Source organism: Musca autumnalis, unplaced genomic scaffold, assembly GCF_047663935.1.
Source record: "Musca autumnalis isolate F117 unplaced genomic scaffold, ASM4766393v1 scaffold_5, whole genome shotgun sequence".
Classification (NCBI taxonomy): Eukaryota; Metazoa; Arthropoda; class Insecta; order Diptera; family Muscidae; genus Musca; species Musca autumnalis.
Window position 1 is genome coordinate 502,545 of NW_027412088.1, and position 15,605 is coordinate 518,149.

The 15,605-nt window shown below is 34.4% G+C and overlaps 1 pseudogene; it reads left to right on the forward strand.

Moving 5' to 3' along the window:
- The first annotated feature begins 12,962 nt into the window (after window positions 1-12,962).
- On the forward strand, window positions 12,963-14,572 carry LOC141406064 (putative E3 ubiquitin-protein ligase UBR7; annotated as a pseudogene).
- The last annotated feature ends 1,033 nt before the right edge of the window (window positions 14,573-15,605 follow it).

Here is a 15,605-nt window from a genome sequence, read left to right on the forward strand (position 1 = left end):
CACACATATTCCAATGTTTGTATGTATATGTGGATTTTGTTTTCATTTCTCATTTGGCTCTCATTTATGGAACATAGTTGTACAAATGAACATTCAAATTAGTAGTATTTCGCATAGGATACGTAACGGCAGTCGCACGATAGTTTGCGAAATACATGAACGCATTTTTAGGCGGAGGCGAGTGACTGTTTTCCTTTCGTACAGTTTTCCGTGCGACATACATGAACAGGCGGTTAGTGGAATGATGTGGAAACATTCATGTTGAAAATGTAACGAATTTTCATTCATGTTTTCCAAAATACTCAATCAAATGTGAAAAATATTAGTTTTATAAATTTCAATAATTTATAGACATTTCCTTGTTTTGTTTACATGTACAGGTGACAGTAACGTTTACAAACAAAAACAAATTCCATTGTGGTTGTTGTTGAGTTGTATTTGACCCAAACGTTGAATGTATTTTCAGCTTTATTGTTTGGCCCCCCTGCCACACGGCGAAATACATTTCATGAAATTGTGCGCTCTTAGGTCGAGTTCCATACTAGAGTAATTTTTTAATTTGCTGTAGTGGTCAACTCGATTAAAGAACCCCTATAAAATGGGATTTCAACACCAAGGTGGGACATATAGAAACAACCGATGTTACGGGAAAATTCGGACTGGGCACCAGAAATGAAAGAGGGGGCAGACTAACAGCCAGTTTCTGTATGTCGAAAGAAGAATGTGTGCGAATGAAACACGCCCGAACTTTAGTTTTCGAAATAAATTTACCTTTGCTTTTGCTTCAAAACGAAAAAACAAATTTGAAAAACACACAAGAGTTTGGACGTGTTTCTTTCGCATACATTCTTCTTTCGACATACAGAAACAGGCTGTTATACAATTTTGCCAAGAACACAAAATGAAAATAGTGAATACTCTATTCTGCCATCACCAAAGACATGGAGATCGCCACAAGACAGTAGAGAAAATCCTGTTAGAAATCAAATAGATTATATAATAATAAATCGACGATATTGTTTTTGTGTTGTGAAATGTTCCACATATCCCGGAGCTGGCGTCCCCTCCGACCATAACCTCCTTTTATGTAAAATCCGCATAAAGTTCGGAATTCCGAGAAAAAAGATCCAAAAAACCAAACCTGGGGCTCAATTATGTTTCTATGAAAATGTAAAATGAAAACTTTTATAAAGGAGAAAACTGTCAAATGAAAAAATTATAAAGGAAATATTTTTCATTTCAATTTTTCATAGAACAAGAATCCAGCCCCTGATGTAGAAAAACTGAAGGATCCATCAATAAAACAAAGGGTAAAAGAATATATGAATACCGAACTTAACAGTGTCAACAGAGAATACACTGAAGACTTGTGGGACAAAATGAAAACAATTTTTAAAACAACCACAAAAAAACAAACCCAAAGAAAGAATCCTGGATCACAGCACAGATTCTAGAACTTCGCGAAAAAAGAAAAATACACAAAAACAGCAACTACGAAACTTATTGGAAATATTGAAATAAACCAAGAAATTAAAAACACCACACGAGCTGCAAAGAACGCTCACTTAAACAAACAATGCGAAGAAACTGAAAGGTTACAGAGATTACATGACGTCTTAAACTTACACAAAAAATAAAAGCATCCGGAATATACCGGAAAACTCATCCCGTTCTACTCATAGACGAAAACAACAAAGCTATTTTCGAGATAGAAGAAAGAAAGTGTGTTTGGCACAAATATATAAAAGCGGCATTGACTGATGATGAAAGACCAGAAAATAATACTAATACCGAATCGAACATGACAGGAAACCCGATCACCAATCAATGAAAGATTAAAAGACCACCGGCCCTGATGATATCTTCTTCTTTTATTTGCCCATCCGTTGTTCGGATATAAGCGATCATACATTAAATAGTTTTACAATAAAAGAATTACATTTCAATTTACATTTAAATTTTTTTTTATTTATATTGTCGGCAGTTCTCTATTTTTGGCCGCCCTGAACAAGTTCCTTTCATCGTCGTAGCCAGTCCAGTCTTGAATATTCTTTAACCAGGAGATTTCTCTTCTTCCTCTGCTGGGCCTTCCTTCAATTTTCCTTTTAAGAATCTTTTGGATGAGTTTGTATTTGTCATTTCTCATTATGTGTCCAAAATAAGAGATTTTTCGATTTTTTATTGTTTTAATCAAAAGTCGATCAACGTTCATTCTTCTTAAGACTTCATTCTTCGCTATTCGAGCGGTCCAGGGTATTTTTAAAATTCTTCTATATATCCACAATTCAAATGCCTCTAGCTTTTTTTCATCTTTGGCTTTAATTGATGATATACCCGCTGAAATTCTGAAATTAATAGAAGATAACAGCATTCAACTACTGTTGAAACTCTTCAATCATATTTATGACACAGGACAATACCCAAACGGACAAAAAGAAGCAAATGCCCGAACGTGCGGTGATTACAGACTCATTAGTCTAATTTGCCGTGCCCTAAAAATATTCATTAAAATACTTCACAAAAGAATCTACCCCACTTGTGAGGCATATATGGGGAAAACAAAATTCGGATGGGGACGCGAGAAGCACTGTTCAGTATTCATGTCCTTATCCAAAAATGCAGAGGATGTACATAAAGATATTTTCTTATGTTTCGTCGATTACGAAAAAGCCTTCGACATGGTCAGGGATGAAAAACTGATGGAAATCTTTGTTGATAGCGGTATGGCAGATAAGGATAAAGAATCTTTATTGGCAGCAAACTGCAAATATTCAAGTCGATGGTGAACTTAGTGACACTATATTAATATCCAAAGGCGTTAGACAAGGATGCGCCCTTTCATCCTTATTATTTAACATATGTATATTCCAATAAAATATTTCAAGAAGCAGTGGAAAACGAACAAATCGCTGTAAGGCTAAACTACTCTGAAGTAATAAATAATATACGATACGCTGACGACACAACATTAGCTCTGTCTGGTTACTTTCCCAGCAAGAATTGTCCAGCAAGAACTTTCTCAGAGAGTAAGGAGTTTTTATTCTCTTTTGCAAGAAAATTGTAAAAAGTAAACAGATACCTTGTCAGCAAAAACCAGCAAGCAATCAGCTGACTTGCCAGAACAGAACAATTTGTTCGCAAATAAAGGAACCATAGGATACAAAAATGTTGTATTTTATTTAAAATGAATAAGAAAATGACCCAAAAAAAGGAATTTTGCCACTTTGCAACTTTGTTCTCCGAAAAACAATATAATTAGGATTGCTATTTCCACAAAAAATTTGTTTTTAATTTTCACAAACATAAATCACCGAATAATTAAAAACAGCTGATTGATTGTTTTCAGGAAGAAGAAAGCTGAAAACACATCCAACGTTTGAGTAAAGTTGCTTTAGAGATCCCTAGAAAAAAAAAGCAGTTGGTTGATCCCTATTCAGCGCTAGCTTTTTTTCTAAAGACAAAAAAAGACTGAATTTCTAAGGGTTTGTTATAAAATAAAGAAATACAAGCTAAACACGAACATTTTTGCGGTAATTCAAGAGACGGAAATTCTTAATTGAGTGGAGTTGGAGTCCATGTCGAAAGCTATACTAGTGATGGGAATGCAACATAAAACCTTTTGCATGATGAAGCACATTCAGTTGGGGTTGTATAAAATGCAGAGTAGAAGGAAGTAGACTCAGTTGTGATTTAACTTAATGACGAATTTTTATTATTTGTGCTAATGTAATAAAGTTCTTAATATTCTTTCTCTTTAAAACAAAAAAATTAATTTTATTTATTCTGGGGTATTTAGCAATGGCTTGCATTTTTACTGCATCTTTAGATTGATTAAAAACACAATCCGAAGAGTAAATTTAAATTCAATCCAAAACACTACATCAAAAGCTTTGATTTGGATCGAAAATGGAGTGCATCCTAGCTGTGTGCTGTGGAAGCAAAATGGAGTGCATACTTGCTGCGCGCTCTCTTGTAAAATTCATTCAAGTAAACTCGCCTAATGTAATTTGGGACATACCAAAACTGTGTACAAATGGTTTAAAAATCATAGATTTTAAAACATATACATTATTTTTTGCTTACCTGCACATTCAAAAATTTCTTTTGCAGGAATGCCCAAAATTCCGGAAGCTTAAATTCGCTTATCTGCCCAACAAGACAGGTATCTTTAATATTACTTAGGTGCATATGATGTGCAGTTATATGCAATGTTGAAACAATAAAGTGAGATTCATATCATTTTCGGGATAGAAAATATTATATATTTTTACTTTGCATTTTCTTTTCTTGTGCTGCCTTTTTGTATTTCACACTTCTTATCAATACAAAACCAGAGGGATTAAATTTTGTTCACGTTTTGAGACCCCAAAAAATTAAATTTTTTCTTGAAGTAAAATCACCAACATTTTGATGCAGCTATGCCCAAAATGCAGCTATTGAATGTGCACTAAAACTCAATATATTGAAAGATATCTAGAAAATAGTTGCCTAAAAAATGGTTTTTGGTCAGCAAACGCCAAAATGCAGCTATGAATGATGCAGGTAATCAGAAACTACTGTATCTACTCCCGCAGGCATCCTAATTGCATTTAATTTGCAATGGCGATGCCTGAGACAACTTCTAATCTACAACTATCGATGATGACAACAACAATCGTAAATCAAAACAAGAAACGGCAACGCATTGAGAGCGCCTTGTCACCAATCATTGTTGATTTATCTGAATTAAGTCAGCGGTTACTAAAACAAAACCCTGAAGACCAAAAAATGTTCGCATTCTTGGGGCTTTAGCTGATATCGATATCGGGATGTCAACACCTACCAGCAACCCCAAAACTCAACCCGTCAAAAATGGCGAACACAAACCAAAAACCACCTGGTGTCCGCCGATTTTCGTATTTGATGTCAACATTGATGCTCTTGTTGACACCTTAAAAGCAACCATACCAGACTTTTCATTTAGGATCAAAAACGAAAACGGATCTAAGAGCAAATTGTATTTTTCGGATCCAAATGATGTCAATCCTTAAGGCAAAGAATATTCATTCGTATTCCTTCACACCTAAGGAACACAAACAAGTGTCCTTAATACTACGAAGGCTTTATGCACATTCCGACACCGATAAAATTAAAAAGGAACTTGATGGTCTTGTTCCAGACACCGTAGCGAGTGTTAGCAAATTTAAAACTCCAATGTCCATTAAAAAGAACAAAGATACTGGAATTCGTTAAACTCTTGTGCTGTATATTTAATTTTACAGATCAAAAAGAAAGAAAACAGTGACAGCGTTGACGATTTTCGACACATATCACTTTTATGGCAAAATATTCGAAGCCGTTCTGAAAGAGAAAATGGATCAGGAGCTAACAATAATTCCGATATCAGACTTTCAATTCGGATTCAAATCTAAACACTCCACTCAACATGCGCTTTTAAAGTTCCACAACGATATAACCAGAAACTTGAGAGACGAAAGTTGTACTGTTGCAATATCCTTGGATCCGAATATAATAAAAATCGTTCAAATTTTTTCACCTTACACAAATTTATGGTTGACATCAATGGAGAATCTTCGTCCTTAGGTTCGGTGAATAATGGCGTCACGCAAGGAAGTGTTCTTGCACCATACCTCTTCAACTTGTTCTTATATGACTTTCCACATTTAAATCACAAGTCCCAGGCAATTTTGTATGCAGACGACGACCTAATCTACCTAAATCATGGGGAATAAAAATAAACACTGCCAAATCAGTGGGAATCTGCATTTGTAACGCGTCCGGAAAGTGTCGAAGGTTCGTTGTACCGGAAAGTAAATTACTTCACATGTCATTACCCAGCAAAATGTTCGATGCCAAAGATGACATTCAATCATGGGTGCAAGTGATCTAGCATGTCATCTTTTTAGCATCTTCATCGATGAATTTTATATGAGCGTGGACCCCAAAAGATGACGTTCTTTTCTGGATCCTAAGCATGTCATTTTAACCAATGCGTTGACATGTCATTTCCACCAATGCTTTCATTCATTTTCACCCATGCTTTGACATGTCAATTTAAATAATGCTTTGGCATGTCATTTTCACCAACCCCTTGGCATGAAATTTTCATATTGTTTGGAAAATGGAAATGCTGTATTGAAATATGGTTTTCATGAAAAACAAAACTCTTTATTAATTCAAACGAATTCATGAAATAACTACAATTAATTTATCATCACCACCACTGCAACGCAAAAGATTACTTTCTCCGTTCTCCGCAACTGATATTCTTTCATCTTCTTTCATCTTTTACAATTAACTTCCCATCACCAGTTCAGATTCACATGCATTCCTTTAAGTATTTTTATTTCGTAAATTACTTTTATTTTATAATTTTGTTATTTTATAACAACATTTTGGTAATTTATACTCTTTTGTTTACTGACGGAAATATGTAGGGATCTACAACCCGGCTTGCTTTAGGGATCTCTAAGAACAAAATGTAACGAACGGGGAGGAGAGACTTTTTATGGAAAATACCATTTATGCTTAATTAATTTATTTTTAATTGTTTCTTTCCAAAAGTAGTTTCTTCTTTATTTTCAGATTCTTGTTCCTTTTCGTTTCGGACTTTTTTTTTCAAATTCCAAGAAGCGAGATTTGATTGATTTCATTCTATGTCAGATTTAGAACAGACAAGGGAACTTTTAAAATAGCAATGTGTGCAGTCCGATTCTATTTTTAGCTCGATGGTTGGGACTTCATATAATAGCCCATTTAGATATGACTTCATTAGCCGGATTTAGCACATTATCAGGATTTATTTGCTAAATCCAGCCAAAATCTACCAGATTTCCCATACAAAAATAAATCCTCGTATTGAGTGGATTTGTTTTAAATCTGGCATAAATCCTCCTATACAACTCTGTTTTTTGCAACATGTTGCTAGAAAATACAAAAAGTTGCAAGCTGGCACAAGAAACAAGGTAGATGCATCGGTGAATTGCTACACTAAAAATAATTTAAAATGTAAAAAATTTGTAAACATGGGGGAAAAATTTAATTTGTTTTGATGTACAAAGTTGATTTTAATCAACCAAGACTAATATTTATGATGTCTAAACGATAAAATAATTCGTTTATTTATTTTAGATGGGCAAACTGCGATAAAATAATTCTTTATTTGCTCTTTAGTTAGCATTAGTAGCATAATGTGCCAACATTTTCAGTATTAAACAATAAATTTGTAATTTGACGTATGTTTTTTGAGACGAATTCAATTTACAAAAAATTCTTTTGACGTTTCAAATTCGATCAGATGGGCTAATGCATCTACCTCGGTAATTGTGCTATGAACAAAAATCAGCTGACTGCTATTTAAATCCTGCAAAATGTATATCTAAATGCAATGAGATTTGTACTGGATTTATTAAATCCAGTCGAGGATTTATGTCTAGTCTAAATGAGCTATAATACCAATTGTTTAGAAGTTTTAGTTGTTTGATTGCAGGAAATGTAAGACAACATCACGACGACAGTTCTAACAACTTTGGTCTGTTCCAGAAACTGCAAGAATCTACTTATTTTTACTACGATAACAATTTTTCCTTTATGTTATCGGAAAAAATAGTAAAAATTAGTAGATTTTTGCAGTACTGGAACATACCAAAATGAAAATAAACAGGTGTGTAAATAAAAACACAAACATCATCTCTATTGGATCGATGGAATGGGTACAAATGCTGATGAAAAGATCGGATCTTTCATGACTACCTTTGCATTGGTTCAAATCCTAATGAAAAGATCGGATCTTCCACGACTTCCTTTGAACCAATGCAAAAGATGACATGAAATCACGTCATCGCAAAGAACCCCTTCCGTCAAATTTTGCTGGGTAGATGAATGGAGATACCGTTTAAAACTTCATATACAATTCAAGAACCTAATGAAGTTCAATTCACATGCTCGCTTAACTCTGCAAAAAGCGAAAAGAGTTTTAGCAAGATTTACATACATCTTAAACAACAAATTCTTACCTTACATCAAGCAGCCATCAGAAAAAATACTCCAATACCTTCATATCGTCACCATAAATGCCGGAAAACGTAACCGACAAGGAAATCGAAATTCGTTTTTTGATGGAATCTTATATATTAAGCTAAAATACATACTCTGGCAAAATTTCAAGCTTCTAAGTTTAAAAATAACTATCCTATTCAGGAAATGCCAATAGACGTAACAGCATACTGTAATTTTCATAGAACACAAAAGGCGTAACCCACATTATTTAAAAAATAAACAGCAGTACAAACAATGTATTCTTTGATTTTTGCAGCAATTATAATGCCAGAGGGTGGGCTAATTGAGTTAATGTATAATTTCCACGGGGGCGGATTCGGTTAACCGGTTATTTGACCCGAAAGTCCAAAATGGGTAACGTATGAAAGCTTATGGAAATACCTATCACATGGTGTAGTTACTTTAACAGTTTTGTCTCTTACTCGGCTTATTTCTCCATATGCGTAATTTGACTCTTAGGTGACGATATCTCAAGAATGGTAGCGTTTTTTTTCAAAAATCACAAAGACCATTCTTTTAGTTAATTTTTAAAGCAATAACTTTGACTTTAGACGGGTTTTACTGGCTTCACAGAAAAAAATCCATAATTGAAGATGATGACAGAAGGCCTATGCCCTGATTTAAATAAACATCTAAAACGCACATATGGAAAAAATATGTTAACCGTACAAAAGGAAGTGGTTATTCGGAAGGCAATGCTCGTCCCGATATTGTTCATTTTTCCAAGAGAAAGAACGAACGGAAATATTCAAAATTTGAGGCGTTGATACGAAAACGTGTATATGCTCAAAATTCAAGTCATTCTAGTATAAAGATGTATTCTTTGAAGACGGATACGATTAGGCTGTAAGTTTGCAATAGATGGTCTTGTCAACCAACCCATGGTTTAATAGAGATCAACTGATTGTAGTAATCAAATAGGTCCAGAGAAAAACGAAATTTTTTTGTATTGGTTTACTTATACAAAAAGACAGGAGATCCTACAGTCACTGCGAGCATTGGCTTTTGATCCTATCAGTATAATCTTTTTTAAAACTGATATCAAAGACGACTACCAGATTCTACCATAGAGAAGTTCCGGAAATTTTGAGGCAGTGCATCCTCCTCAGATGTACACACAAAGGCTAAAAGTTTCAAAAAAGAAATTTCAACACCTGCAAGACTTAAAACGCTTAATTCCAAGTGATTGTCATTACTTTTATGACAACATTCCTTATGACAATTTGAAGTTACATTTAAATTGTTACAGATCACTTAATTCATATGAACTATATTTTGTCCATAAATTGACTTAAATACAACAATAAATATAATATTATAGATTTAATATCGTCTAATACAATTGAAATTATATGTAGTTATAGTGATGGTTGGAATAGACAGTTCATCTAATTGTGGTCCATTGAAATATCAACGTCAAGACTTGGAATTGAACCCAACACCGTCAGATTGCTAGTTTGAAGTTCGCTTAACCGCGTAGGCCAATAAACCAGTTCTAATTTGTTTATAATTTTTCATGTATACTAGTTTCTTCAAATGTATACTCTTAAATTGTGGGTTACGTCTTTTAGCATTTCAGAAAAATACAATACCAAAAATACAATTCCAAAAATATATTTCTTCTCTGTCTTAAAACACGATACTAAAAATTTTCAATATTTTATAACACCGTTTTTATTTTATAACGTTGTTTGTTTCTCCTGTAAAGTTTTATTTTTGTGGGTTACGTCTTCCGGCATTTATGGTGACGATATACAACATACATATCTCGTGTTGTGCCGTTCTGTAGGTATGCCCAAATACAACAAAGGCAGTTTGCTGAAATTTGTGCTATTCAGGAAAACTCTATATTGAGTGATATCCACGAACTTGAAAAAGATATATCCAGGTCAGAATCTGCCTTCCTGTCTAAAGTCGTAATCCTGAATGAGCATTTTTTTACACGCTCAAATTTGTCGAGTAAAAAGTTTTTAAAGAGAGCGTCATTCAGCGCCATTTTTGTTTAAAGAGAAGTGAACATTTCGGGTAAAATGTGTAAAAGTCGTAAAAATTGTAAAAACTTTTTAGTTCTGGAACAAAGCTATATGTACCTCATATCCTTTAGCTCTATCTGAGCGCTCGTGTTTTTAAGCAGTATATGCTAGTTACTGTAATAATTAATGTAAACATAATATTGACACATAATTTATTTATTAAGACCAGTGTTAAACACCACTGGGCTCGCGTGCCGTGTCTGTGTGAACACACACAATCTCAATTGTGGTGAGTTTGAACGTTGCTCTCACCATCGATCATCATCTGTGTTTTAGCAATGAATTAACGCACACGATGTTTATCTAGAGAGGCATAGATAATCTCGTGTGTGTGCCCAACACAAACTCAGCGGTTGAATTTGTTGTTTCTGGTGAACACTGTCACACAGACACGGCTCACGAGCCCAGTGGTGATTAACACTGATTTAGATCAGGCATGACCAAAAAGAGAACGGAGAAAATGTGAATGAAACGGAGAAAATGGCAACTTATAACAGTGTGTTACCCCCTGTTTTTGTAAATTTTTTTATTCTTCTCACACGAATTGTCAAATTTTGTAGAACGATTTACTCGCCTTAGCGCAAATGTACACCTCTGATTTTTAAAAGAGGAATTCTTAACTATATATGGAACGCGTCTACGAAAAATTAGGTCCGTAAGTCATCTGGAGGCTGAGCTATGGATGCCTAAATTATTACGAATATAGACGAACGAACAAACATTAGTTACAAAAACAGGGGGTTAGTAAGTTTGTATTCACGCAAGCTGTAAAACAATAACAAATCAAAACATTTGTTCTCTTTTGTACGCTCTTTCTGTGCATTCTGGTCGTGTGCGTGTAAATTGCCGAAAATCATCGGCACCGCCGTGCCAAATGTGACCATGCTTGATTTACAGGCATGTCACAGAAACCAATTCCGATCGAAAGTGGAATTGATTCCGATTTTAGCTTCTTCAGAAAACCAAAAACGAAAATTTTTTCGGAATGAAACCACTTTTGGTTTCTCAAGTGGAATCGTATTTTTTGGAAACATGTCACTTTAAAACACTCCAAAAACACTTAAAAATAATAAAAATATTGTTTTATTAACAAGATCACATTTAATTTTATATTTGTTTATCATTTTATTTAAAAAATTCGCACATTTCCATTATTTCTCAATCAACGAAACCAATTATTAACAACGTATTGCCACATATTTTTTTCGTTGTAAATTTGTAAGAACTAAACAATGTGGCATTACGAATATAAAAGAAAGAAGAAACAAAAGAAGAAGCATGGTACAATAATCTAGAAGGTAGGTCAGGTTCGAACAAATTGTGAAAAACAAGGCCTGGGTGTATTTGCTTGTTCTGTCAGAATTACCATAACTGAATATGCAACAGGTTGTACTGCTTATTTGATAGTTTGGATCAATAACTAAAAACGCGAAAAATGAATGGGAGGCCAAGTTTTCTTTACAGAGTCAGCTTCCTTATATGTTCAAAAGTTTGTTTCATCACAATGTTCATGAATTTCAGTTCAATAAATGTTATAATAACAATTTTCATTTCGACTGAATTTTAATAAGTATAAAATATTTTGCCATAGTTTTCAAAACAATACACATACATATAAAAGTTGTGTATACTGATTTGACAGAATAAGCAAACCAATAGAAAAAATTGTAATCAGCTGTTTGCTGTGTCCTACCATGTAGTGATTGTACCATGAGAAGAAGGAACTCAAACAAGGTATTATTCAATGTTATGGTTATTACTTTGTGTCTCGATTAAAGTAACAATAGAAAAATGCATGGTTTAATAAGAAAGGTTAGCCAAATCTTTATGTGAATTTAAATTTTTTTCATTCGAGTATGCCTAAAGGCCTGCGTACATAAGCTGCTCTGCCTGATTGCCTTGCTTTCCTGCTTCATTTCTGACATAATAAAAATAAAAGAATAAAGAAGGCCGAGCAAATTTCGAACTGGGTTGCCCTTTTCTTTTTTATTCTTTTATCAGAAGTAAGCAAGGTAAGCAGGCAAGGCAGCTTATGTACGCAGACCTTAAAACTTCAAAACAATATAAACAAACTGTGTATGTGTGTGTGGTGTTTGAATAATATGCCAAACAATTTTAAAAACAATCGAATTCAATGACTTTTAAAATTGTTTTTAGACCATTTGTATGGAAGAAATTGGTGAGATTTGCATTGAAACAATCAGTTTATCATATTCACAACTCGATTATGTGGAGGAAACTTAACTCTTCATTCATTTTTCGCGTTTTTTATAAAATGCTCAAAAAATGCATTGTAAACAAACCCAATTGTTGCTATTATTTTGAAGTTTTAGGAATTCAAGAAAAACTAGGGTTCTATAGATTTTTTTCATTTAAATCTACCTCTTTACTTATACCATGGAAAAATGTAATTTGCAATAAAAATTAACTTTATTTTCGCACAAACTTTCTTTCAACAGAATATTTTCAAAATTCCCACTTCTACACTGTTTTCTAATCATATGTTTTTGTTTTGTTTCTTTTAATTCCTCTAATGAAATAAATATGGCAATTTATACTAAATAATACGATTTTCGAAATTCATCAAATCGATCGGAATCTGAAGAAGCTAAAACAAAAACGATCGAAATGAAATTACGGAATTGAAACCATTCCGATCGGAATCTGTGACATGCCTGTTAGATCCTGTTGAACACGGCTGATAACAGGTCTTTCATTGTTATTTAGTTTTATTTTGTTTTTATCTTTATCTTCATAAACTCTCTGCTCGAAACAACTGAGGCGGAGAGCAAGCCTCATTCTCTAACACATTGTTTCTAATCATTCATTATACATTGTTATATTTCGCAAGTAGCATATTTTTAAGGAATCATGGTAAGCATGGTACAATCATTACAAGGTAGGACACATCAAACATATGATTACAATTTTTTCTTGAGGTCCGCCTATTGTGTCAAAACAGTTTTGACAAAGGTTGACAAAGTATTGAATTCAAATATTTATTGAATTTATGTAAACAGATTTTGTTGTTTTTATATAAGACTTGTAAAACTAAATTCAATACGTGCTTTATCTCCGCTTAGTGGGAAAAATACATTAGTCGTGTGTTTTATATCCGAGCTATGGCAAACGTAAAGAAAGCCGGAAGTTGGAAAAAATGTTTTGAACGAATCCAGTGCCATAATTTTAGATGTCTTGGAGGAAGAATATGCTGCTTTATTAGGAGCACCTGACGAAAAGGTATGCACCTATACACAGTGTCCCGTTAAATGACAAGCATTGTATTCATGTCTGACTTCCTGCCCCAAAAAGCCGTGATGATTTGTCTAAATGTGCTGGTGTCTGTTTGGAATGTACTTATCAATGCCACGAAAACCTAGAATTGGTTGAATTGTATACCAAAAGAAATTTTCTCAGCGATTGTATAACTGAACCTATGGGTAACTCTAACAAATGTGTCTAAATCCTAGCCTGAAACAGGTTGTGGCAGCAAGTCGGAATAAATTGTATAAATAATATTTCCAGGAACTTTATTACAATTGTCATAAACCCTACACAGATCCAGATCGTACAGAAGAAGGAATTCACTTCAATGATGATGATATACTTTATAGTGGGTGCATGGCCAAACACGAATTCCTCATGAATTATTCAAACGTTCATTGACATCAGTGGATAAATTGAACTAGTCAATGACCGATGGAAATGTAACCATCGCTGGCGAAGTATCAGTGTATGAGGATGATGATAAGTTGAAAAGTGATCTTGACAAGAGCATTTCGGAAATAATGAATATGGGAGAATGTGATGACAAGCCCTGATTCAAAAAAGCCTAAACTGGACAAAGCCTAACGAACCAAAGTCGAAATGTACTGAAAGGGTACCTACGTTAAAGGGCCAACATTTTGGAATGCAGATTGGAGAAATTCACCTTGTCATTGTCCATCTTACATGTTGATTTATAAAAAAGAAGAATGTTCGATATCTTCTCGATTCCGAGGATTTGGCTAAAAGTTACGAAGAACGTGGAATGCAAAAAAACCGCTGCTGAATCATCATATGAACATCCGAATACAAACGGATGAAGGATCAATCCCACGGCAGCGGGGTCTTACGTGCCGGATTGACCCGAAACCAAATATGTTTCGGCCAGCGGCTGCCAACCCAGCATTATATGCTGCTACAACAACAACAACCGGATGAAGGATAGATTAAATGACTACTCATAGACAATTATTCCTATTAAAAAAATGACATAAAAAATAGCTTCCAATCTGTTTGATTGGACAGGCGAAACCACATTGTCTATGTCTTCATAAATGCTTTAACCTGGTTTACCAACTACATCGCGTTCATACCATTATCACAGCACTATACTAGGCAATCCTTAAATATGTCAATCGTCTGTTCATCTTTCTCTTCGGTCGGGCTTGGAAGCAAAGCAGCCTATGCTAAAATTCATGGTTTTAAAATAACCTTTTTGATTGGGGCTATATCAAAACGTGGACCGACAACTCTGTGCAGAAATATATTATAACTCCAACAGATATACGTACCAAATTTTAGCCATTTTGCTTGAATAATGAACCTTAAAAATACCGAAAAACGGGAGGTACGGCTCTATGGCGGCTATATCCAAACACAAACCCACAAACCCGTTTTTAAGGGCAAACATCATAGGAGTAATTCAAACTCATCTACTAAGCTATAAAGGTCTCTCTTAAATATTGTGTTTTATTTAATGTTAGCATTTTAATAAATGAAAATGAGTGGTTCCCATTTTAACAGCCAATGGCTCCCAGTCACAATCACCTTCTCCCGAGTGCGCAGCATGTTTTGCTCTCAAGGCAGGTAACTGCTTGCAAGTCCAAAGTTGTTACAAGGACATTTCAATGGAACCAACACCAGGAGTATAAAAAATCCGAACGACCAACATTAGTATTACACTAACAAACCAACGTTCTTCTCATCGACTGATTTGCAAAATGTAAACAACACGTCAACCTAACGAAGCCACACGAAGATGTTTACTATATACGTGTGAGTACGATCGCTTTGAATATGCCCGCGGGCATAGGAAATTTGTTGTTGCTGGCCATCTCTGATTTAGATGCTCAAGCACGACTTTACATATGTGCAAAGTTGACTCGAAATTTCGAACACTGGTACTTATCATAAATGTCAGTGGCTATATCACAACGTGGAAATGTACTGACAAATTAGAGAGAAAAGTTATTATAGCCCCATAGAAGACTAAATACTAAATTTCAGCCATTTCTGTAGGAGAGTACGGCAAAAATCCTGAAAACTCCGCGCCAGTGATTGAAATTTCGAACACCAATTTCCATTTTACTATGGTAAAATTGATCATCCACAAAAATTGAGATAGGACACTGAAGTTTTGGAAAGACGGAATTAGCTATTATTTGGCATTTAGGGTGATCAAATCTGCACCGAAAATTATGGATATAGGTATAGCCCCCCATATAACGGTATCGCCCGATTTCAGTTATT